Source organism: Armigeres subalbatus, chromosome 2 (assembly GCF_024139115.2).
Source record: "Armigeres subalbatus isolate Guangzhou_Male chromosome 2, GZ_Asu_2, whole genome shotgun sequence".
NCBI classification, from domain to species: domain Eukaryota; kingdom Metazoa; phylum Arthropoda; class Insecta; order Diptera; family Culicidae; genus Armigeres; species Armigeres subalbatus.
In genome coordinates this window covers 142,279,700-142,302,959 of record NC_085140.1, presented here as the reverse complement: position 1 = coordinate 142,302,959, position 23,260 = coordinate 142,279,700, and the positions used below count along the sequence as shown (strand labels likewise).

Sequence of the window (23,260 nt, the reverse complement as noted above, 5' to 3'; positions counted from 1 at the left end):
CGCTCAACCTCAGCGCCTAACATCGTGGTCGTCGTTTCTCGTGAACGATAGACGACGTCAACATCAAGCCGCGGTTTGTTGCGTCTGCGTTTTAGTTCCAAACTAGGTGAGGAAAGCGAACGAAAAGGTGTTAGTATAGATTATAACAAACGTAAGCAAATGAATTTCAGGAGGCTTGATAGAAGCTTGACGAATTGAGGTGATGTTTGTCTGTATGTAGGTATGTGCACACAAAAAAATAACTCATTTTTGCCTTTCTCGTATACAAAGTATACGTAAAGGCTATAGGATCACTCCAAAACCGAACTTTTGATAGAAGGCCCGGGGACCCATAGTGTTATATACCAATCGACTCAGTTCGACGAATTGAGGTGATGTCTGTATGTGTGTATGTATGTGTGTGTGTGTGTGTGTGTGTGTGTGTGTGTACAAAATGTGAGACACACTTTTGGTACTTAGCATTATCCAATTTGCTCGCAACAAGTTCCATTCGACGTAGAATTCAATCCCATTGTTTGCTATTGAAAATTAGATCCATCGGACATTGCGTTCCGAAGTTACGGCGAAAAAACTGTTTTGACGTGCAAAAAAAAAGCAAAACGCCCTGCCTCGGATTCGAACTCTTGATCTCTGGGGTGGGAAGCGCATACTATACCACAGCACCATCAATACTCTTAACATGTGAGAAGATATATGCAAACATAAATCATCGAATTGGAGATATGTTTATTGCCTCTATATAACATTAGAGTGTATCCTGCTAGGGTAAATGTTCCTATACTGGAAATATTAATGAATTGAGAAAAGAAAATATTTGTTTTTATCGTTTGTTGATTGAAACTATACAGTTTCAGCTTAGCTTAGACTGACTGTACATATCAATGATTGCTACTCCGTGATTGATCAGAACTGGTGCAAATTGCACTACGATCCAAGTGAATAGTGGTTTGGATTTACCAACTATTCTTGAAGTGCACGTTTCGTGGCTGAAAATAAACAGTTTCATTACATTAACTAATAGATAAAATATTGATTTTAAAATAAGATTTATTTCACCTAACCAATTATTCAAAATAGCTTCGTAAAAGTTGTTTCACCATTGATGTGAGGAAGTCAATTTTGTTATGAAAAATTATATTGGTGTGATGGCATAATTACATCATACCGCAACGAAATGAAACATATGTGGATAATAATGGGAAATATATAATAAGAACCCACTACCTACACTCACAGTACGGGTGCCCTATGGAAATTACAAATGTCCGTTATCCGATATCCGTTCAGTAATTGAAAACCCTCTCCTATGTTAAACGTCATACATAACTTTTCTCATGTCTTATTGCTAATGCGCTAAGTCATGCGCTAAGAAAAACACAAATACCCTATATCACATACTCATGTATAGCAATTTCAAAATGCATCGTGCTTTGTTCAACGCTCTCCCGTACGAATGCGCGTGAAAAAAGGAATGGCAATGTGCCGTCGCACAGTGGTGGGCCCCCATATAAATGTCAGACTAAAAGAATTTTTCGAATTTTATTTGCCCATACACATTTGTTTAGGAGATGCTTTACAGCATCAACTTTTTAACACCAAGTTACCAAAAATTAAATTAACAAGCTACAATCAACAAATTAAGGAATAAGCTCATTCACAATATGTGTGAGCTTCGCGAAAAAAACGAATCTTTCTTTGTACGGGTTTCCGCCACTGCGCATCGGTCGGCATCGCATCGTCAAGCTTTTACTGTTTATTTTCAGCTTGCATCAGGCATCCCATTGTACACAGCCCGTACAGCGCGTACAGCAAGCCGTGCTTCTGTTCTATTTTTAGCACTGGTAGAAGTAAATACCTATATGAGGCAAGAAAGCACATAGGTAGTAGATCATTTTGACGTCTGGCGGTCGTCACAAGAACCACGAAAAAAGTGCTGTTGGCGCCGAAGTGCTTGAGCAGCATAGGGGGGGTGTATGTTTCTTGCGTTGACTGCTTGTAAATTGAATGAATTTCAGGAAACATTTGCAAAGTGATAGAAAATGTTATGATGGAATAAAATTTGATTTTAATTTTTTTCAATGATTTCGAATTTAAACAATCGATTTAACAACTATATAATATAATAACATAATTATTATGTTTTGCTTTTTGCAGATTCCAAAAGACGAATTCGAGAACGATTTTGTGGTAGAGTATGCTGTGGGAGATTTGGAGAAAAACTCCCACAGCTTCTACCATACCACAAAAACGTTCTCGAATTCGTCTTTTGGAATTAGCAAAAAAGCAAATCATAATAATTATGATATTATATTATATTAAAAATTGCTTTATTGCATTTGTACATAATTGCATATTTGTACCATCTTCATTTTTAATTAATTTTCCAGTCCATAAATTGTCATTAAAAGCTTTTAAATATATCATTGATTACACAATGGAATAATTTTTATTCATAGGGCGTAAGGCAGGGCGAATATTTTGCTGAATTTTGTCTACCCCTTGAATGTATCAATTTGAAAAAAATACAGTAAAAAGTATTGGTAATTCAACGACATGTGGTCGGGGCTTAGCCAAATCGCACCAAGACGGTTTTTTGACTGACTTGTGGTACTTCGTTCGCAAAAATAAAACGAACATCATACAATATCAATTTTTATGTATATTTGTTGTATGATATCCATACGATTTGTTATCAATTAAATCTGATAATCGAACATTTGAATAGAAAAATGGGTTATTTTTTATTGACGCTCAGTGCGATTTGGCAGAACCCCGGCCATGTGAAAACACAAATATTCCCAACAAGTGAATATTCATTATTATCGATTAAATTAGATAAATTCTACAAGCGACAAATTTATTCGCATTATAAATAACAGTTAGTTTGATTGGATATTGCACTTTTCGCATGCCCCAAATATGTGCATGGAAATTCATTTAAAATTACAAAACACCTATATCTGAGGAATTATTTACGAAAACTTATTTCTCGTAGGGCTTGTAGACCAAAAGTGTCATAATACAAACGATTAAGTTCGAACAGAGCTGCAAGTCTTTATAATAAATACACAAAATGGAAATATGCCCATTTCAACACTCGATCCAATTGTATGATCTTATTGATTGGGTGACAGAAGCCTAAGCTGGATTCTGACTTCAAACTGGGAAGCACTCGAATGTTTGCCAACTGGCTATATCCAGGATTTTTTGTAATACTAAAATAAAACGTCACTGCATTCGCTTCAGTCGCTTGCCGTTGGATGAATATTGCAGAAGGACGCAACACGCCCCATTGGCCCATCACCCCGGCAAGGGTGAAGTGCGTCAATTTTTAAATGATTGTTAAAATGTTAAAACACATTTTAGCCGAAAATAGTTAGATTTTTCGGATTTGAAATTTAATTTTCTTTTAGATTGACAACATGAAAGTCTAATTATTTCGATTAAAAGACATGTGTAGATAGTGTAGTAGTCTAACATATAGGTAAATACTTCGGCTACCTGTTAGTGGTGCTGGATTGCGTGGGAGTGCTCTCACCTCTCAGATTTGACAGATCGATGTTTTTAACTTTGTTTACAATCGCAGAGAAGTCGTTTCAAAAATTTGGTATTGAGTTATAGAAAATAAAAATTATTTATAAATATGTTTTTGAAAAAAAAACGAGAACCGAATGAGCGTCGAACACAAACTCTCTGAGTGAGAGCCTAGAACGTTACCCCTTAGCTATCCTTACTTCTTGGATGAGTGTTGATCGAAGTATAACAGGTTATATGCAATTTGCACTTATCATCGGCTTGTGCATTCGTGCGGCAATGCACCTGGAGCTGTGTTTTTAGGTTCCGTGGCATATTTAAATCATCTGACGTTGAAAAACATATACGATTGAGTTTACGTCATGTGCTTTTGTGTCAATTCATTCAAATATGTCGCATAATATTCATAATGTTTTGGTGTGCAGGGAAGCAACTTCAGAATCAATTTCAACATTTATTTTGAATCCTCTGTAATGCATTCTTCCTGGCGTTTTAGCAAATAATTCATATTGGCACAGTATATGTAAACATGGCTGGTCTAACAATTAGTTTGTAAATAAAACAATTTATTTAAGTAAATGGTTTTGATTTTCTACAACTACTTACTATATTCGTACTTTTTCGCTTGTATACCTTCGGTGTGGTTTTGATAGTTAATTAATTCATGCTATACATAAGTCCTAAATCTTGGACTTCGCTAGTCTAATTGGAACCCCATTCATAGTGACAACACATCTGTTTGAAGATTTCAAATAGCACTCGGATTATGTGGGAGAAGCTGAGTTTCGGAAGGATTTGAAGAAAATTTTCTTTTTGGGAAGTCAATGGAAAATGTGTCCAAACTTTTCTACAATCCAAGCATGTTTTGGATCATGTAGTAATCTATGTTCGATCATTTAGTTTGTCGATTACTCATACCAGAAGTTAAATTTTAAAACGTGTTTTATGGTCCCAACAAACATTCACTAGTTGAACTAACATCAGTGTGATGATTTAATTCAGCGCTGTGTTGAATAATGTCTGTACTATTTCTTATCACAACTTCTGTTCAAGCTTTGTTCACACAATTTTGGCGAAGTTATACAACTACAACATCTCATTTTGAAAAACAACTTTATTAACTGATTCGTTAAACCTTTAATAAGCATTTTACTAAGCCTCAATTTAGCTACATGTGAATTCTTCGAAAATAATAACGCATAGAAGGTAACATCAGTAAGATCTCCAATGAACGTATTTTGAAGCAATTGCTATTTTCATATATGTAATCATTTTAAAATTTTCCTAAATCGGGTCTCGAACTGCTGTCATTTGATCATCCGCCGGTAACGTTGTCATCTGCGCCATCCTTGATTTGTTAGATATGGCTCACTCAGTGCATAACATAAATAATCTTATTGCTGAATATGAATCATAATTGGACTCTTATTCAATCGATCATCAAGTCGATCTGTCAAACTACAGTTTGTTAATAACTGTACAAGATTTTTATTTCAACCATCCCAGCAAACAATATGTGAGCTGTTAGACACTGGTTAGGGTATGTTAGTTATGCTACGGTTCAAAAACATAACCATTTTTATGATTTTATGCTGATTCTCATTTTTTTCTCAATTTTGACAGTTCTTTTCATTTTTCTTTGCCGGCCGGCATCTGACTATCTGAGCGCTAAAAACAAAATGGAGTTAGTTTTCGAGTGTTTGTTTCTCGCGGTTCCCGTGCGTTCCTCAGAACAATTTAATTTGTTTTATTGCCATTGGCTTTTCCAATTCAGCCATCGAAGTGTGGTCTCTGTCGCCTATCAAGTTGCGAGAGATGAAAACAGCGGACCTCTTGAGGGAAGTTGATCTCGATGCCGACGATGTGCTGATACGGATACTGGATGATCGCAAGGCGGAAACGAGTCGGATGTTACACGGCCACAGTGGTCCCGTGTATCGCACTGCATTCTTGCCGGACCGCACCGTGCTTCTGTCATGTTCGGAGGACTGTATCGTTCGCCTGTGGTTGCTGCATACCTGGACCTGCGTGGTGGTGAAGGTCATCAGTTCCCTATTTGGGACGTTCGCCTCTCGCCTTACGGACATTATTTTCTCAGTTGCTCGCATGGCAAAACTGCCCGACTGTGGTCCACGGATTCCCACCAGCCACTGGGAATCTTTGGGGGGCACCCGTCCAGCGTTGATGTGTGCATTTTCCATCCGAAATCAATCTACGTAGCTACCGGGTGAGTAGGAATCTTTTGATTGCTTTATTGGACGTTCTAACTATGAAAACGTTGTTTAGGCACCGGCGTTTTCCATTTGCGGTCGCTATCTGGCCTCAGGTTCGATTGATCGTCGTGTTCTGGTTTGGGACCTAGCCAATGATCATCTAATCGCGGCTCTCTGCGGTCACTCGGCGTCACACTCTGCTTCAGCTGTAATGGAACCTTGCTGGGTACCGGCGGACTTTTCCAAATTGTGCGAAGATATCAGCGTAAGTATAGAAAGTGTCGAGAAGGCACTGAAAAAGGCGATTAATTATACATATTTGTTGACGGGAAATCGAAATCCCTAGATGCCCCTGTAAAAATTATTCAATCGTCAATTCGTTTAAACAGGGAAAGCAACCCGTTCCTGTGATATTGTGGTACCCGGCTGATGCTGATGGAGTGAGGAAGAGGATTTTTGACAGGAAGGCTAAAACAATCGTTCGGCAGAAGAATCCGCAAGCGCATTCCGAACATAGAACCGACACGACCCAGAATTAATGTTTGTAAGTTTAACATTGCTTTTATTTATTTATTTTGTTTTCTAATTTGATCCTAACCAATGCTATTTAATGGATTTCATTTAAACTAATATACGATTTGGGTTTGGTCGCTTACAATAGTATACTATAGTATAGTAAGTTATAACTTACTATTTTAACACCCTACGTTTTATTAGCCTAGATTTCATCTATAGATGAATTAACGAACGCCCTAATAAAACGTATGGCATTTAAATGCTCTTGATTAATTTATAAAAATTAAGGCGGAAAGTGTAAAACCAAGGAAGGTGATTAATAAATATTTATTGCTCCCGATTCAATTAATTCAAGGACGCTACGGTCTTGCCTCATATTTTATACTAAATAAAAAACTTTTAAAAACTAAATGTTTGTCAAATCGAGAGTTAATGTAACTATATGTATGTATTCTAGGAGGACCATATAAAAGACTATTTGAACCATCAAAAGACTTCAAGATGAACGTTGCCGAAGTACTTGGAGAGAAACTTTTGAAGACGGCACTCGTAGAGACGGTGATAAAACAGCCCATCTAGGGGCTGAGAATGACCTCTTGACTATAGGAGCGTAAAAAGCAATGCGACAGACAGCGTCAGTGCATCGAAGTGGAAATGTCTCGTCATGAAGCGGATGAACGACGGCTGGCTGAGGAAGGAGAATAAAACTGCTGGGCAAACAGAAAGAATACACATCCATTCCGGTAAGTGGTGGCTTTGTGTGAATTGATTGAAGTGGATTGAAATCAGGCATTAATCTTATCCACACTGCCTGTAATCGCATATCTGTCCCATATTTGCTGGGTTTCCTATTCATATGGGACAGATATGCAATTACAGGCACACTTAGGAATTTTCTGTGATTTACTCCATGATTTCGTCTAATATTTAATCCTGGGAATCTTCCGTAAATTTTATCTGGGTTGACAGCGGTTTTTGATGTGTTTCAATTACATGGTATGTTGTCACAAGCTGGAATTCTTTTATATTTTCTAGGTTACGCTGTTTGGAACCTGAGAAACCACGATTCTGGCAACGAGCTGACTGACGAAAAAACAGTACCGGAAGTTGGATACACAGGAAAGTTTCAGTTTAATTAGGAGTTTTATTGTTGAATGGGAAGGATCTCAGGTCGTTGGACAGAGGCCTTCCTACACGTCTTAAAATGCAATGTATGATGCAACCACACATTGGCACAATTTCAGTTGCACAAAACAGTTCTTAACGGTGCCAACGCAAGGATTTTGCACTGGCTGAAGAAGACTTGTAGCATCTCGTTCCCTAGATGTTTATTTAGATTTAATTCAATTCAATAAGTATAAATTTGATTTAATTTTAATTTAATTTTAATTTAATTTTAATTTAATTTTAATTTAATTTTAATTTAATTTTAATTTAATTTTAATTTAATTTTAATTTTAATTTAATTTTAATTTAATTTTAATTTAATTTTAATTTAATTTTAATTTAATTTTAATTTAATTTTAATTTAATTTTAATTTAATTTTAATTTAATTTTAATTTAATTTTAATTTAATTTTAATTTAATTTTAATTTAATTTTTAATTTAATTTTAATTTAATTTTAATTTAATTTTAATTTAATTTTAATTTAATTTAAATTTAATTTAAATTTTATTTTATTTAATTTAATTTAATTTAATTTTAATTTAATTTAATTTAATTTAAATAATTTAATTGTAATTTTGATTTAATTTTATTTTAATTTTAATTTAATTTTAATTTAATTTTAATTTAATTTTAATTTAATTTTAATTTAATTTTAATTTAATTTTAATTTAATTTTAATTTAATTTTAATTTAATTTTAATTTAATTTTAATTTAATTTTAATTTAATTTTAATTTAATTTTAATTTAATTTTAATTTAATTTTAATTTAATTTTAATTTAATTTTAATTTAATTTTAATTTAATTTTAATTTAATTTTAATTTAATTTTAATTTAATTTAATTTAATTTTAATTTAATTTTAATTTAATTTTAATTTAATTTTAATTTAATTTTAATTTAATTTTAATTTAATTTTAATTTAATTTTAATTTAATTTTAATTTAATTTTAATTTAATTTTAATTTAATTTTAATTTAATTTTAATTTAATTTTAATTTAATTTTAATTTTAATTTAATTTAATTTTAATTTAATTTTAATTTAATTTTAATTTAATTTAATTTAATTTTAATTTAATTTTAATTTAATTTTAATTTAATTTTAATTTAATTTTAATTTAATTTTAATTTAATTTTAATTTAATTTTAATTTAATTTTAATTTAATTTTAATTTAATTTTAATTTAATTTTAATTTAATTTTAATTTAATTTTAATTTAATTTTAATTTAATTTTAATTTAATTTTAATTTAATTTTAATTTAATTTTAATTTTAATTTAATTTTAATTTAATTTTAATTTAATTTTAATTTAATTTTAATTTAATTTTAATTTAATTTTAATTTAATTTTAATTTAATTTTAATTTAATTTTAATTTAATTTTAATTTAATTTTAATTTAATTTTAATTTAATTTTAATTTAATTTTAATTTAATTTTAATTTTAATTTAATTTTAATTTAATTTTAATTTAATTTTAATTTAATTTTAATTTAATTTTAATTTAATTTTAATTTAATTTTAATTTAATTTTAATTTAATTTTAATTTAATTTTAATTTATTTTAATTTAATTTTAATTTAATTTTAATTTAATTTTAATTTAATTTTAATTTAATTTTAATTTAATTTTAATTTAATTTTTATTTAATTTTTAATTTAATTTTAATTTAATTTTAATTTAATTTAATTTAATTTTAATTTAATTTTAATTTAATTTTAATTTAATTTTAATTTAATTTTAATTTAATTTTAATTTAATTTTAATTTAATTTTAATTTAATTTTAATTTAATTTTAATTTAATTTTAATTTAATTTTAATTTAATTTTAATTTAATTTTAATTTAATTTTAATTTATTTTTAATTTTATTTTAATTTTAATTTAATTTAATTATTTTTTAATTATAATTTAATTGTATTTTAATTTAATTTAATTTTAATTTAATTTTAATTTAAATTTAATTTAAATTTAATTTAAATTTAATTTAATTTAATTTAATTTAATTTTAATTTAATTTTAATTTAATTTTAATTTAATTTTAATTTAATTTTAATTTAATTTTAATTTAATTTTAATTTAATTTTAATTTAATTTTAATTTAATTTTAATTTAATTTTAATTTAATTTTAATTTAATTTTAATTTAATTTTAATTTAATTTTAATTTAATTTTAATTTAATTTTAATTTAATTTTAATTTAATTTTAATTTAATTTTAATTTAATTTTAATTTAATTTTAATTTAATTTTAATTTAATTTTAATTTAATTTTAATTTAATTTTAATTTAATTTTAATTTAATTTTAATTTAATTTTAATTTAATTTTAATTTAATTTTAATTTAATTTTAATTTAATTTTAATTTAATTTTAATTTAATTTTAATTTAATTTTAATTTAATTTTAATTTAATTTTAATTTAATTTTAATTTAATTTTAATTTAATTTTAATTTAATTTTAATTTAATTTTAATTTAATTTAATTTAATTTAATTTTAATTTAAATTTAATTTAAATTTAATTTAATTTTAATTTAATTTTAATTTAATTTTAATTTAATTTTAATTTAAATTTAATTTAATTTTAATTTAATTCAATTTAATTAATTTAATTTTAATTTAATTTAATTTTAATTTAATTTTAATTTAGATTTAATTTAATTTTAATTTAATTTTAATTTAATTTTAATTTAATTTTAATTTAATTTTAATTTAATTTTAATTTAATTTTAATTTAATTTTAATTTAATTTTAATTTAATTTTAATTTAATTTTAATTTAATTTAATTTAATTTTAATTTAATTTTAATTTAATTTTAATTTAATTTTAATTTAATTTTAATTTAATTTTAATTTAATTTTAATTTAATTTTAATTTAATTTTAATTTAATTTTAATTTAATTTTAATTTAATTTTAATTTAATTTTAATTTAATTTTAATTTAATTTTAATTTAATTTTAATTTAATTTTAATTTAATTTTAATTTAATTTTAATTTAATTTTAATTTAATTTTAATTTAATTTTAATTTAATTTTAATTTAATTTTAATTTTAATTTAATTTTAATTTAATTTTAATTTAATTTTAATTTAATTTTAATTTAATTTTAATTTAATTTTAATTTAATTTTAATTTAATTTTAATTTAATTTTAATTTAATTTAATTTAATTTAATTTTAATTTAATTTTAATTTAATTTTAATTTAATTTTAATTTAATTTTAATTTAATTTTAATTTAATTTTAATTTAATTTTAATTTAATTTTAATTTAATTTTAATTTAATTTTAATTTAATTTTAATTTAATTTTAATTTAATTTTAATTTAATTTTAATTTAATTTTAATTTAATTTTAATTTAATTTTAATTTAATTTTAATTTAATTTTAATTTAATTTTAATTTAATTTTAATTTAATTTTAATTTAATTTTAATTTAATTTAATTTAAATTTATTTTAATTTAATTTTAACTACTGGAAGAAAATCCCTAATGAACTTATGGACGAATTTCTATAGAAAGATTTATCTGAGAAGCTCCTGGATGAAATGTTAGAGGAATTTCCAGAGAAACTACTGGAGGAATTCTCAGTGGAACTACTGGAGCAATTCCCAGAGGAACTGCTGAAGGAAATTTCCAAAGAACTCATCCCAGAGGAACTACTGAACGATTTCCCGGAGGAACTTCCAGAGGAACACTTCAAACAATTTGTATTTCTAGAGAAGCTCCTGAAAGAAACCCGAGAGGAACTCTTGGGCGATTTTCTGAAGGGACTCCTGGAGGAATTTATATTGGAATTCCTGAAGGAGCTCCAAGTGAAGAACTCCTGAAGTAATTCCAAGTGGAACTCCTGAAGAAATTTTCAGATAAACTGCTGGAGGATTTCCCAGAGGAACAACTGGAGGAATTTCTATAAGAACTTCTGAAGGAATTTCTTGAGGAACTCGTAAAGGAATTCCCAGAGGCACTGTTGGTGGTATTTCCTGGAGATATTTCTAGAGGAACTCTTGAGGGAGTTCTCAGAGGAACTGCTGAAAGAAAATTCCAAAGAAATCCTTAAGGAATTCCCAGAGGAGCTCCTTGAGTAGTTTCTATAGAAACTCCTGGATGAATTCCCAGATGAGCTCCTGGATGAATTCCCAGAGGAACTCCTGGATGAATTCCCAGAGGAACTCCTGGATGAATTCCCAGAGAAACTTCTGGAGGAATTCCCAGAGGAACTGGTGGAAGAATTCCCAGAAGATCTGCTAGAGGAATTCCCAGAGGAACTCCTAAACGAATTCCCGGAGAAACTTTTGAAGAAACTTTCAGAGAAAGTCTTGGAGGAATTCACAGGGGAACAATTGGAAGAAAATCCCTGATGAACTTATGGACGAATTTCTGTAGAAAAATTTTTCTGAGAAGCTCCTGAAGGAAACTGCTGGAGGAATTCTCAGTGGAACTACTAGAGCAATTCCCAGAGGAACTGCTGAAGGAAATCTCCAAAGAACTCATCCCAGAGGACCTACTGATCGAATTCCCGGAGGAACTTCGAGAGGACCACCTCAAAGAACTCCTGAAGTAATTCCAAGTGGAACTCCTGGAGAAACTTTTTTAGATGAACTGCTGGAGGATTTCCCAGAGTAACTACTGGAGGAATTTCTTTAAGAACTTCTGAAGGAATTTCTTGAGGAACTCGTAATGGAATTCCCAGAGGCACTGTTGGTGGTATTTCCTGGAGAGATTTCTAGAGGAACTCTTGAGGGAGTTCTGAGGAACTGCTGAAGGATCTTCCAAGGAACTCCTTAAGGAATTCCCAGAGGAGCTCCTTGAGTAATTTCTATAAAAACTCCTGGATGAATTCCCAGAGGAGCTCCTGGATGAATTCCCTGAGAAACTCCTGGAGGAATACACAGAGGAACTGCTGGAAGAATACCCAGAAGATCTGCTAGAGGAATTTTGTAAGGTACTCCTCCTAGAGGAACTCCTAAACGAATTCCCGGAGAAACTTCTGAAGGAACTTTCCAGAGGAGCTACTTGATGAACTCCCAGATGAAGAATTTTTGGAGGAATTCTCAAAAGAACTGCTAAAGGAATTTCTAGAGAAACTCCTGAAGGAATTTCTATTGGATCTCCTGAAAAGATTTCTGGAGAAGCTCCTGAATGGCATCTTAGTGAATTCTCAGAGAAACTTTTTGAGAAATGCCTAGAGGAGCTCCTTGATGAACTCACTGCCTGAGGAATTCCCAGAGAAACTGCTGGAGGAATTTCTGAGTGAACTCCTCACAGAAAAACTGGAAGAACTCACAGAAAACTATAAGAACTCATAAAGAAATTTCCAGAAGAGCTTCTTGATGAACTTCCAGAGGACGAACTCTGAGGGAAATACTCCTGGAAGAAATTTCCAAAATTCCAAGTGGAACTTCTGGAAGAAATCTTCGAGGAATGGCAGGAGGATTTCCCAGAGGAATTACTGGAGGAAACCCCAGAGGAACTCATGGAGAAATTTATATAAGAACTCCTAAAGGAACTTCCAGAGGAACCTCTAGGAAACTCTTCGAGAAATTTCCAGAGGAGTTCGTAAATGAGCTCCCAGAGGTAGAACTTTTGGATTAATGCCAAGTGGAGGAAAACCTGAAGGAATTCTCAGAGGAATTTCTAGAGGGACTCCTGAAAGAAATCTCTGGAGCATTCCTAGATAAACACCTGAATGAATTTCCCGAGGAGCTCCTGAATGAACACCCAGGGGAAGAAATCCGGGAGGAATTCCCAGATAAACTCCTGGAGGAATTCCCAGAGGAACTCCTGGAGGAATTTACTGAGGAACTTTTAGAGAATTTCCCACAGGAACTCCTGGAGGAGTTTCTACAGAAACTCATGGAGGAATCCACAGAGGAACTACTGGAGGGATTCCCAGAACAACTCGAAGGGGAATTCCTATAGGAACTGTTGCCGGAATTCCCGAAGGAACTCCTGAAAGAATTTTCTGATGAACTACTGGAGTAATTCTCAGAAAAACTCCTGAAGGAATTTCCAGAGGAACTTTTGGAGGAATTCCCAGTAGAGGAATCCCTGGAAGAGTTTCTAGAGGAATTCTAGAAAAAATTTCCAGATAAATGGTAGGTTGAATTCCTAGAGGACGACGAATGGACGAATTCTCAGAGGAACTCGTGGAGAAATTCCCATGAGAACTACTAGAGTAATTCTCAGATGAACGCCTTGAGGAATTCACAGAGGAGAACTCCTGGATGTATTCCCAGATGAACTGCAGAAGTGATTCCCAGATCAACTGCTGAAGTAATTCCAAGAGGAACTCTTGAATGAATTCACGGAGGAATTCCCAGAGGAACTCCTGAATGAATTTCTAGAGAAACTAATGGAGGAATTCTCATAGGAACTGTTGCAGGAACTCCTATAGAAACTCCTGAAGGAATTCCAAGAGTCATTTTCTAAGAAGCTTCTTTAATAATTTCTAGAGGAATTCTTAGATGAAGTGCTGAAGGAATTACCAGAGGAATTCCTGGAGGAACTGTTGGAAGAGTTCCCAAGGGAACTTCTGGAGGAATTTATTGAGGAGCCCTGACGTAATGCTCAGAGCAATTCCCTGAGGAACCTTGAAGGAATTTTAAGATTTTTTTAAAGGAGTTCTCAGAGAAACTACTGGAGTAACTCTCTTCTGGAGGTATTTCTAGAGAAACGTTTAAAGAAATTGTCAGACAAAGTACTGGAATAATTGTCAGAAAAGTTCCTGGAGGGATTCTTAGATGAACTGCTGAAGGATTCTCCTGCTGAAAAAAAAACTCAGAGAAATTTCCAGGGGATCTACTTTAGGAATTCTCAGAAGAACTCCTAGAAGAATTTCCATTGAAACCTGCTGAGGAACTCTTGTAGTAATTTCTCTCCCAGAGAAACACCTAGTAGAACTCCTGGAAGAGTTTATAGAAGAACTCCTGGAGGAATTCCCAAAGATACTCCTGGATGAATTATTAGAGCAGTTCCCATAGAAACCACTGGAGGAATCCCAGATGAACTATTGGGGTATTCCCAGAGGATGAACTCCTGGAAGAATTTTCAGAGAACTCCTAGAGGAATTCTCAGAGGAACTCCTGGAAAATTTTCAGATGAAGTACTGGAAAAATTTTCAGCTGATCTGTTGAAGTGATTCCCAGATGAACTGCGAAAGTAATTCCCAGAGGAACTCTTGGGGGAATTCACAGAGAAACTCCTGAAGGAATTCCCAGAGCAATCCTGAAGGAATTTATAGAGACACTCCTGGATGAATATCCAGATGAACTCCCAGAGGAGCTCCTGGATGAGATTTCGGAGGAACTCTTGGAGGAATTCCCGGAGCAGTTCCAGAGTGATTTTTTATAGAATGCCCTGGAGCAATTGCCAGAGCAGCTCGGAGAAAAATATATAAAGATACTCTGAGAGGAATTCTAGAGTTCCAATCATGATTCCCGGTAAAACTTCCAGTGGAACTCGAAGGGACTTTCTTGGAAGGAATTTATGGAGGAATTTGGGAACCCATGAAGGGATTACCAGGGGTATTTCGAGAGATATTTCCAAATGACCTCTTGGAAGAATTTCCAGAGGCACTTTCGGCGTGATTGCGGAACAGCTTGACACCCAAAATAATTACCAGGAACTTCACGAAAAAATCTTGGAGAAAATTCTGTAGGTATTTCCAATGGAACTCCTAGATACATTTCGGCACCCCTGAGGGAATTCCCAGATTAATCCTTGGAGGATTTTTCAGAGCATCTCCTGAAGGATTTTTTGCACCATCGTATCTTCTGGAGGATTATAAGAATTTCCAGAGAATTCCTTTTCGAAAGAACTGGTATAGCTGAAGACGAGGGTGGAGAAGAGTTTTCAAAGAAATTTATACACGGATTTCTGGAGATTCAAGCTCAAAATATAATAAGTCAATTTTAAATTGATTTTTATTTAGTTTTGTTTATATTGTTGCTCCTCAAGTCCTTGGAACTTGTCCTGCTAATGGACCGGAAGCAAATGGCCGCACCGGATGGATGGTCGTCGCAGATGCTTTTTGAAAATTGCAAAGCATTTTCCAGTATCGGACGAGGAAGTACATTTCCGGACCGAAATTTCAAACTACTCTTCCGGATGCATTTGTTTCTGCAACACCACGTACTAGACCATTTCTCAATTTTCATCGTACTTCGCTTCATTTCCTTGGAAGTGGCCAGACAACGAAACCTGATCTTAGCCGAAAGAGGTGCGTCGCTGAAAGCGATAGTGCAAACCTAAAAATGGCAAGACGTTTTTATGAAATTCTCGGACGGATTTTTCGGCTCCAATAGCCATCGCAGCCTGCAAATTTTATTTAATGACTTACCTTTGTCAGGATCGCTTCACTAATATTTTTGTCTGTAAACACGACTATGCTGCTTTGCTGGCCAGACGACGGAGGCTGTTCCGAGCCGAAAGGAGAGGAGAATCGCATCGAGGAAAAGCAAACCTGAAAAAGGAAGGCGATTCTTAAGTTCCCGAACGGATTCCTCGGCTCCGGATCTACATAAACGCCGTATTGAAATGGATAGCCATCGCAGCCTGCAAACTTAATTAAATTTTACTTACCGCTGTTTGGTTTTTTGATGATAGCAAATAATAAAATAATTAAAATATTCGGGAAAAAGTTCCCGAAGATCTTTATTTATATTTTATTTACATTCAACTGTCATTGGAGGCAGTTATGTATATGTACTTTCACTAGTACATATACATTCTGTCTCTGATGACAGTTGAATGTAAATAAATCAGCATGAAAATCCCTTTTGAAACAACCCTAATCCCTGCCTAACCGCCCAAAGCGAAACATATCTAACGTTGATGTAACGTGAGTGTAACAGGTTAGATGGAATTATGCACCAAGCATAAACATACCTAACAAAAGTGTGTCATTCTAGCGTAACTTTAGCCTCACTTTACCCTAACCGTTAGAGAGAATGTTAGTGTAACTATCTCACAGGTTAGATGCACATTATGCTCAAGTTAGAGTAACCTTCCTTGCTGGGATTGTTCAGCCAGTCATAACCATCGCACACTAGGAAAAAAACGTAAAAATAATGTCGATAAACGATAAAATAAAATCCGTCCCTAATGCTATTTATGGATTTATGAAAATAAAATCAATGTATATTCGGTCTTCCTCAGAATCTCTTGATAATCAGTCAATATGATTGTCAAATGCTAAGATTATTCCAATTTCGCAGCAATAAAGATCAACATCCATGCGATAATATTGGGATTCCACACATAAAAGATTCAATAATTTTCCGATGTTATTCAACGGCGTTATGTCCGGCTTTTAGTAAATTTAGTTTCGCATGAATGCATGATTTTTTTTTTATTGCTCCAGCAGTTTCGTTCGTTATAATCTCTGACAGTTTAATAAATCACGAAAATAAAAAGCATGTCTTGAAAATAAATCATTATTTTTCTATAAATTAAAAAATTTAGAATCAAGATTTTCTCTCAAACTGAAAAAGCATGTTTTTTCCCACTGTGCGATAGATCAGATAAATGTGAAATCCAATGGTTAAGAAGGACAAAGGTAAAGAAGGATGTCTAATGCCTGCTTATTAACTTACTATTCAAATTCAATTCGACCACCCTTTCAGAGCATCACATCATAGTCGAACAGAGAACTTTAAAAATCATTAGTTCAGTACATTGTTAAACTTCCCCAATGTGCTGAAATGTGATTAAACGAAAACGTAAGTTCGACTTCAAATAAAGGTAGTAAACAAATAAATAGGCCATGTCAAATATTAGTTAGATTAAATACTGAAATGAAATCTGTCTAGCAAATTATTCAGCATCCATTTTATTCAGCTACAAAGATCACAAATAAACAATAATTCAACCTAGATGCTTGTTTGTAGCTTGTCGTTGTTTGTTGGGGTGGACTTCTGGTGCGGATATTTTTCGACATTTAACCTCTGGAATGAGTTATTGACAAACTACTAAATTATCGAACCTATATTACTAAATGATCGAAAACATCCTTGCTATAATCCATAACAAATTACTCTAAGACAATCAACGATTTTTGATTTCCAGATAGAATAATATCAGGTATGCAATCAGTATGATATAAAGTATTAGACCAGCTCTGTCACGAGTAATCTATCAGATTTTGTACAGAGATAGTTTACCTGCACAGAGTGATCTGATAAATAATTTTAGATCAGTTCATTATAATATACCTATACAAAAACAAATTAATATGAATCAATTTTAATAAAACCTTCGGTTAATCACTCCGAAATGCTCTCCATATGAAGAAAAGTAACCGTAGTAGAATTCTCTTTAGATTTTATTAAGTCGGATCAAATTCGTAAATCTTAGTTGAAAACTGGTAGAATGTCAATGACAAAACGGAACTGCTCATCAGCAAAAATGAATTCTTATCTATATGAAGGATCATACTATTCAAAACAATAATTTTAAAAAGGCTATCTTATTAATTGGGTGCCAGAAGCCTAAGCTGGATTCTGATTTCAAAACAAGAAACACTCGAAAGTTTGTCAAATGACCAATATTATGGATCATATATCCAAAACTATGGATCATATTACCGAAGTTATGGATCATAATCACGATAAAAATTGCGCAAAATTGTATTTTTATGGATCAAAATGTAGTTTTCTATGGATCATTTTCCAAATGGATGATGGGAAAATAGCAGGAATGATATTGTTTTTCTTGATCATATTTAAAGGTACACACTTAAAATAAATCACCGAATTCGGTAAAATTTTACCGAAATCTCAACAGCAGAACTGTTCGGTAAATAATTTTACTGATTTTCGGTGATTTTGACAGTTGAACAATGGAAAAAATTACAAAAAATCTGTAAAATAATTACCGAACAGTTCTGCTGTTGAGATTTCGGTAAAATTTACCGAATACGGTGAATTGAGTTAAGTGTACATACTTATTTTCCAATTATTTGGTTTATTTTTTTAGCTTAGTTATATACGCCTGAATTATTTTTTGGATTTAAGGTAGCGTTTTATGGAACATTCAGATGTTATTTATGGATCGTTTTTCATTTTTTTTATGGATCGTTTTTGTGCATTTAACGGTACAAAGTAAAGCTGCCATACACAAATGTGAAAAATAGGCCCTTTTTACTGTTATATTAGACTTTTCTAATATGTTTGTCAACCCTTTTGAACGAGCGAGAAAGGCATCATCACCGCTAGGTGGATTAATCAGGGTTTTTAAGTACTTTTCCTTAACCGATTTGCTCGCAACAAGTTCCATTCGACGGGGAATCCTGTCCCATTGTTGATCGCATTTTCATAACTTGCAAAATTTGCGGTAATAAACGTAATAACTTGCTTCTATTAAACATTTAGCTCAAAGATGAATGCTATACTTTATGATTGAAATGATGATTTGAACTAAAAATTATTATAGGTATATCAGAAAGTTCTTAACTTAACAAAATTTTAACAAATAAACATAATTGCTTCTAGGGTAATTGTACCGATTTTGGTCATGGCTCCTAATTTGACCAATCTTTAAAAAAAAACGTCGAAAATAAAGTAATTTATGAGGGTTTTATTAGTTCCAATAGAACTGCTTAGTTAGTTTTTACTGCTTAGTTAGCTAACTATAAGGTTATTTTTGAAGAATATGTATTTTTCAAGGTTTTCCAAATTGGATACTGAAGTAGCCAAAACCGGTACAGTTACTCTACGCACTATTGCCCAGCTTCTGCTCAATAATCGATGTATTTATTGCCACATTATTTCAATAACTCTGGAGTAGTCTCTTGGTTCAGTAGTGGGGAAAGTAGGATCTGGTTTCCGAACATTTCACCGTAGAGCGCCTGGATTTTTTTTGGACCATTGTGGCCACCGGTTGGTCCCCTGAATGATACGGAATTTTCATAAAATGGTCAATTGGTAGATTTCACCGTAGAGCACCGGGATTTTTTTTTAAATCCTATTGTTGTCAATCCCTGAGTATGGAATTGATGTTTTGATCACAGACTAACCATTGTGGCCACCAGGTGGTCTCCCGGAAGATCCGGAACATCCGTAAAAAGGTCAATTCAAAAATTTAATCGTAGAGCAGCGGGATTTTGTAGAATCATTTATTATCGAACCTTGAGTACGGAATTGATGTTGTGATACTGACCTTTTTGGCCACCGGGTGGTCCCCTGAAAGATTTTTTGTCGAATCCTGATTATGGAATAGGAAATGATGTTATCGATCATTTAGTAAATTGCGTTCGATCATTTAGTAGTTTGTCAATAATTCATTCCAGAAGCTGAATTTCAAAATGTGTGCATGGTGGACTTCTAGTACGAAGGTTTTTATGCAACTTTGTAGAAGTCCACCATACAACACATTTTGAAATTCAGCTTTTGGAATGAGTTATTGATAAACTACTAAAAGATCGAACGTAAATTACTAAATGATCGATCACATCCTTGAATAGTACCACACACGGACCATTGTAGCCACCAAGTGGACCCATGGAAGATCCGGAACATTTACTGGATTGACTAAACTTTAAATATATCAGAACAGTAGGGATAATGTTAGTTGATGTCATGAACCGTCCAGCAATTGCTCCGGAAACTCCGTAGTGTTCTTAAATAAAGAAGAAACAAATCCGAAAGATCCACCCAGGAAGTCCTCCAGAATTTCTTTCGATAGTTTCTCCAAAAATTCCTCCGGAAGTTCGTCCAGGAATTCCTCCGGAAGTTCCTCCAGGAATTCCTCCGGAAGTTCCTCCAGGAATTCCTTCGGAAGTTCCTCCAGGTATTCCTTCGGAAGTTCCTCCAGGTATTCCTTCGGAAGTTCCTCCAGGAATCCCTTCGGAAGTTCCTCCAGGAATTCCTTCGGAAGTTCTTCCAGGAATTCCTTCGGAAGTTCCTCCAGAAATTCCTTCGTAAGTTTCTCCAGGAATTCTTCCGGGAATTCCTCCAGAAATTCCTTCGGAAGAAGTCCTGAAGGAAATTTTAGAGGAACTTCCGGAGGAAATTCTGAAGGAACTTGTGAAGAAATTTCTAGAGGAACTTCCGAAGGAATTCTTGGAGGAACTTCCGGTGAAGTTTTTGGAGAAACTTCAGAAGGAATACCTGAAGAAGCTTAAGGAGGAATTTCTGCAGGTGATGATGATGATGATGATGATGGTCCCACCACATACCCCTACAAAGGTTTGAGCTGGACGAGTTATCTTTAAGATAATTAAATAAGATCAATGTAATCGGTTATGCAAACAAACGATCCGATTGTATATACAGATATAAAATCCAAAATAAAATTGCTGTACAGCAAAAAATAAATTGGTAAAATGAACTATAGAATTACACCCTGAATTTTCGTAATCATCAGTAGTGATACATGCAGCTATCAAAGGCTAAACCTGTGAAACCTCTCGCACAGATTTCAAAAGCTCCGCCAAATCGCGTTCTAAATCACAAACCAGGATCGCACTCTAAAACTCACATGTATCTCTCAATATGAATAATTAGGTTCGACAACCAAACGCCAAAACCTGTGTAACCGCTCCGTCGATAACAAAAGTTTCGGGACATCCGCGAGTACAAAATAATCTACCAGATGGTTTACTACTAATTCAAAAGCATTATTCAACAGTATGAATTATCCAAGTTTTCATTAAATTCAAAATCATTCATATCTGTAATCCGCGCGAGATACTCAAACTTTTGTAGACTACACAAAGAAAGGTTCAGAACTAAACTACGTCAATAAAATGAAATCCATCATCATCATCGAGGCGACGAGGTACTTCTGGAGAAATTCCTGGATAAACTTCCGGAGGAATTCCTGGAGGAACTTCCAGAGGAATTCCTGGAGGAACTTCCAGAGGAATTCCTGGAGGAACTTCCGGAAGAAATCCTGGAGGAACTTCCTGAGGAAATCCTGGAGTAACTTTCTGAGGAATTCCTGGAGGACGATAAATTATTCTTGTGGTACCGTAGTACTACTCTCGGGGACGACTGAACATACATAACCGATGAACAGAAGTAGAGTGTCTAACGCCGGAGACGGTGTGTAAGACGGATAGAATAAACGTATAAGAAATAGTTAATATTGTTTAATTACAAATATAAATCCCGTAAATTCTAGCGGAATATACTAGGATACCACAAGTGGCGTCAGTGGATGAGGATTTATTAGGTAAGATTCTCAATCATTCGTTTCTGAATCAGATTCATAAATTGGCTGCTGTTTTTCCCTAAATTTCATTGAGGTTATGTTTCTAAGAGAAAAACGCCGCCTTCATGAGTTGATTGAACGTGAGGTTATGATGAATAAAAAACGCACACATAATGTTTAATACTGCGTAAGACGGTCCAAGAGACTGCTAATGATGAAATGGTAAAAGTCCTGGAGACTGGAAAAAAGTCAGGTCTAAGAGACTGAAACTACTCAGGTCCAAGAGACTGAAAGCACACAGGTTCAATAGAGTGGAATTACACAGGTCCGAAAGACTGAAAAAAACTAGACATGGTATGAAATAAAGAAAACACAAAGGTCCTGAAGACTGAACTTTAGCACAAAAAAAAAGAAAAAAAGAGAGATAAATAAATAAAACAAAAACGAACAAACTTTAGTAAACTGTAGAACTTATTTGTTCGTGATAAATTAAGCAGCATAAGAATAATATTTTTTTGGTTTCAGAAGAAGACGGTCGAATAAGCAACGTGCACTAATCAAGCCGAAAACGGACACCTGCGAGGTGAAGTTGACAACTATGGACAAATGGGATATTGAACACTTCAAATTCAAGTTGATGCCACCTAGCGAGGTAAGAGACGAATGGACGAATGTCGCTATAAAAGTATTTGAGCCTAGCGAACAATGTTACAAACAAAACGCGGCTGAAGAACATCTTCCTAGCAAGAGCCGGCCCAGACGTCCAAGATGTGTTCAGTAGTATTCCCGGCGCAGACGTGGATGAAAGGATGGGGGTTGACCCATTCAAGGTGGCAATCGAAAAACTCGACGAGTACTTCGCGCCGAAACAGCATGAGGCGTACCAATGATTCCTGTTCTGGTCGCTCACGTTGAAGGAAGACGAGCCGCTGGAAAAATTTTTGCTGCGGGTCATGGAAACCGAGAAAAAATGCCACTTCGGTACGTCCAAACAAGACGCATACGAGATCTGTGTAATTGATAAAGTCATTCAGCTCGCTCCGCCGGAACTTCGAGAGAAATTGTTACAAAAAGAGAAACTTGTACTGGAAGATGTTATCAAGATTGTAAACTCTCACGGCACCATCAAACATCCGGCGAACCAGATGATGATTAATCCCGTTCGCCCAGCGACGTCTAGTAGTGTCAACAGAATTACGGATTCTACGTGGGAGAATAAATATAGCTGCTCGCGGGGTGGTCGAAGAGGCCACAGCGGAAAAGACCAAAATTGCCCCGCCAGAACGAAGAATTGTCGCAACTGTCTTAAGCCTGGTCATTTCGCTGAATGTTGCCGAACATCTCGCGTTAACGCAAAACGTGGAATACGTGGAGATAATGACTACAATCGAAAGCGCATTAAATTTCAACAGGTTCGATCGATTCAGAACTCCGAAGTTGAAGGTAAACCCTACAGTTTCATTTTCACCGTTGGTGACGGGGATGAGTTTCTATGGGTTAAAGTAGGGGGAGTACTCATTCAAACCCTAATCGATTCTGGAAGCCAGAAAAATATCTTAGACAATGTGACATGGGAGAAAATGAGAGTACAAGGTGCAGAGACACAAAACTTGCGCATATGGTTTTATGCTTTAGAGCATATAGTATATGTTCCAAACCGTTAATTGTGAAACACG

The 23,260-nt window shown here is 33.1% G+C and overlaps 2 long non-coding RNA genes across 2 annotated transcripts; one reads left to right on the top strand and one right to left on the bottom strand.

Annotated features, from left to right (window-relative positions):
- The first annotated feature begins 6,142 nt into the window (after positions 1-6,142).
- On the top strand, positions 6,143-7,401 carry LOC134215202 (uncharacterized). The gene is made up of 3 exons (XR_009980071.1): positions 6,143-6,291; positions 6,721-7,006; positions 7,299-7,401. It is a non-coding gene; the product is annotated as an uncharacterized LOC134215202 (long non-coding RNA).
- A 5,954-nt stretch (positions 7,402-13,355) lies between these two features.
- On the bottom strand, positions 13,356-16,451 carry LOC134215201 (uncharacterized). Its single transcript, XR_009980070.1, has 3 exons — positions 16,014-16,451; positions 15,772-15,894; positions 13,356-15,679 (listed from the first exon to the last, which is right to left on the bottom strand). It is a non-coding gene; the product is annotated as an uncharacterized LOC134215201 (long non-coding RNA).
- Positions 16,452-23,260: the final 6,809 nt, after the last annotated feature.